The 3,152-nt window shown below is 59.4% G+C and overlaps 1 protein-coding gene across 2 annotated transcripts in view; it reads left to right on the forward strand.

Moving 5' to 3' along the window:
* The first annotated feature begins 6 nt into the window (after positions 1-6).
* The window catches only part of SCAMP4 (secretory carrier membrane protein 4), a 21,786-nt gene continuing 18,640 nt past the window's right edge, over positions 7-3,152 (forward strand). For both annotated transcript variants that reach the window (XM_011964040.1, XM_011964042.1), the window contains exon 1: positions 7-131. The gene's annotated coding sequence lies outside the window, so the exon portion shown is untranslated. The remainder of the gene's footprint in view (positions 132-3,152) is intronic.

Here is a 3,152-nt window from a genome sequence, read left to right on the forward strand (position 1 = left end):
ACCCCGCCCCTGGAACTACGCTCCCGTCGTGCTCCGCGGCGCCAGGCGGAGACGAAGCGAGGCGGGGCGGGGCGCGGCGGGCCGGTTGCTAAGACTTGGCGAAGCGCTGCGCTCGCTCCCGGATCTTTCAGGTAAGCGCGCAACGCCGAGGTCTCGGGTTCTCCAGGCTCAGGCTTCCCCAGAAGGGAAGTAGGGGCGAACATGGGGGGTCTCGGCGGTGAGGGGCGCCGGCCGTTCGTGGGGAGAAAACGGGGGGCCCGGGCCAACCTCGGGCGCGTCTCGGGCGGGCCGGTGGGCGCCGTGGGGAGGTGGCGCGAATGCGCGTGCGCTCGGCGCTGGCCTGTGGGGAGCCTCAGGAGTGCGCTTCTCCGGGCCCAGCGCTTTTCTGCGCGTGCGTGCCCCTATGGCCCGGGCGGGAGACCCCGTACGCTCCAGCTGCTTCCGGTGGCCCTTCCCCAGGTCAAGTCCGCCAGTCCCCTGCCTCCGGACCGCGCACTCGCAGGTTTCCGGCGCTTTCGCGTCCTTCCTTGCCAGCTCTGGTTTGCCTTTACGTGAAGATTCCCGTAGTCCTTTGTACATCCCCAGAATTGACCATCGTTCCTCGTAGTTACCTAGAATACGAGTTTTTCGGGTTTGTCCATCACAGGCCCCCAGTTATCTCCCACACCCTACCCTGAGGGCCGAGATTCCCCGCTGTCTTGCAAAGAAGGCCTCCTTGTAGGATGGCCAGAAACGGAGGATCGACTCCTTGCAAACGAGGACGTCTGGGCGCAGTGCCTCACCCTGTGACCCCAGCACTTTGGGAGGCCAAGGCGGGTGGATCACCTGAGGTCCGGAGTTCGAGACCAGCCTGATCAACAGGGTGAAACTCCATCTCTGCCAAAAATACAGAAATTAGCCGGGCGTGGTGGCGTACGCCTGTGAAACCAGCTACTCAGGAGGCCGAGGCAGGAGAATCGCTTGAAACTGGGAGGTGGAGGTTGCAGTGAGCCAAGATGGCACTATTGTACTCCAGCCTGAGCAACCTAGCAAGACTCACTCTCCAAAAAAAAAACAAAAAAAAATTTTTTTTTTTAATTAGCCAGGCATGGTGACACAAGTCTATGGTCTCAGCTACTCGGGAGGCTGAGGCAGGAGGATTGCTTGAGCCCAGGAGGTTGAGGCTGCAGTGAACTATGATGGCACTACTGCATTCCAGCCTGGGCAACAGAGTGAGACCTTGTCTCAAAATAAATAAGTATATATGTGTAGCACCGGGCCTGGTGGCTAACACCTGTAGTCCCAGCACTTTGGGAGGCCGAGGCATGTGGATCACGAGGTCAGGAGATCAAGACCATCCTGGCCAACAGGTTGAAACCCCGTCTCTACTAAAAATTAAAAAAAAAGCTGGGCGTGGTTTTGGGCTCTTGTGGTTCTGGCTACTCCCAAAGGAGGCTGAGGCAGCAGAATGGTGTGAACTCAGGAGGCAGAGCTTGCAGTGAGCTGGAATCGCACCACTGCACTCCAGCCTGGGCGACAGAGCGAGACTCCGTCTCAAAAGAAAAAGCAACAAAATATATGTGTGTAAAGAAACAAGCCCCAGGCTGGGCATGGTGGTTCACGCCTGAAATCCCAGCACTTTGGGAGGCCTAGGCAGGTAGATCACAAGGTCAGGAGTTCGAGACCACCCTGGCCAATATGGTGAAATCCCACCTCTACTAAAAATATAAAAAATTAGCCGGGCATAGTGGTGCACACTTGTCTCAGCTGCTTGGGAGGCTGAGGCAGGAGAATTGCTTGAACCAGGGAGGCGGAGGTTGTGGTGAGCCAAGATCACGCCACTGCCCTCCAGCCTGGGGGACAGAGTGAGATTCTGTCTCAAAAAAAAAAAAAAAAAAAAGAAGCCCCCACGCAGACTATTGGTGTGCCCTGGCACTGAGCATTAGCTGTTGCTCTGTTCCGTGTTCTCTCCCCTACTTCCCCAGCCTTCCAGGCTGGGCTGTGGGTCACTGCCTCCGAGGGGCCCTCCTGGATTCTGCTGGAGATGGTCAGGCCCCTCCATCCCCCCACTTTCTCTTACGCGCCTGACAGCCCTGCCTTAAAAAAACAAAAGGCAGAGCAGGAATTCCCATTTCACAGGGGTGGAAGCCGAGGCTTGGAGGAATCAGGACTGGTGCCTGAGCCCTCGCAGCCAGGAGGTGGTGACCTGCCCTCCTGAGGGGTCCCAGTGGTCGTCTGCCTTCTGGGTGTGTGTGGTAGGGGGAGGATCAGGTGGCCCCCTGGCTGTTGGGGGGCAGTCGCTGCACTGCCTGCCGGAGTGAGTGTCCCCCCCTGGACCACAGCGGGTGGGTAGGAGCTGCTTTGGCAGTTGAGGCCGCCCTGGCCTGGGACAGTCAATCAGCCTGAACAGTGCCTGTTCTGGGATTTTGACATGCCCTCCACCAGCACAGGGGGCCCAGCCTGCAGTGTCCCAGGATTTTGACCTGCCCTCCAAGGGCGTGGCGGGCCCAGCCTGCAGTGTCCCGGCAGCTGCCTTCTCTCTGCGTCGTTTGTTTTTCTTCAGACAGAGGTTGTACTCTTGGAGGGACAAGCGAGGCTGTGTTTGTCTTTTACCCTGGAGACAGTGGAGTGTTTGTGGCCCAGCCGGGCCTCGCGGTCCTGGTCGCGCGTGGTATGCGTTTTGGGAGGGCCCAGCGAGTCGACTGCTACGGGCCCCACCTGCTATGGGCCCCACCTGGCACAGGGCCTTGGGCAGCGGCAGCACCTAGCTCTGCCTCTGCGCTTCCGGGTCTGGGCTTCGTTGAACGCGTGAGCTTCAGGCAGCGCTGGGGCCACCTCAGTGTGCCCTCCAAGTCCACTGGCCCGGAGTTCCACTGGCTGCTGGTCCCCCCACTGTGGGGCGCCCCGGCGGCTGAGGCGTGAACCGGGCAATGCATCTCGGGCAATGCACAGCTGCGCGGCTGCGAAATTATCCAGAGACACATCCCTGCCTGCGGGAGGAGCCGTCCACACCAGCAGGGATGTGCAGTCTGGCGGGCGGTGGTGGTCAGGATCATCCAGAGTCGTTTTAAGATCATCTGTGGCTTAGTCCCAGCACCATCTGAGGCAGTACTGTCTGCTAGAAATACCTGTGAGCACACAGGTGTAAGGTTTTTAGGATTTTCAGCCAGGCG

The sequence above is a fragment of the Colobus angolensis genome, unplaced genomic scaffold (genome assembly GCF_000951035.1).
Source record: "Colobus angolensis palliatus isolate OR3802 unplaced genomic scaffold, Cang.pa_1.0 Scaffold64, whole genome shotgun sequence".
Lineage (NCBI taxonomy): Eukaryota > Metazoa > Chordata > Mammalia > Primates > Cercopithecidae > Colobus > Colobus angolensis.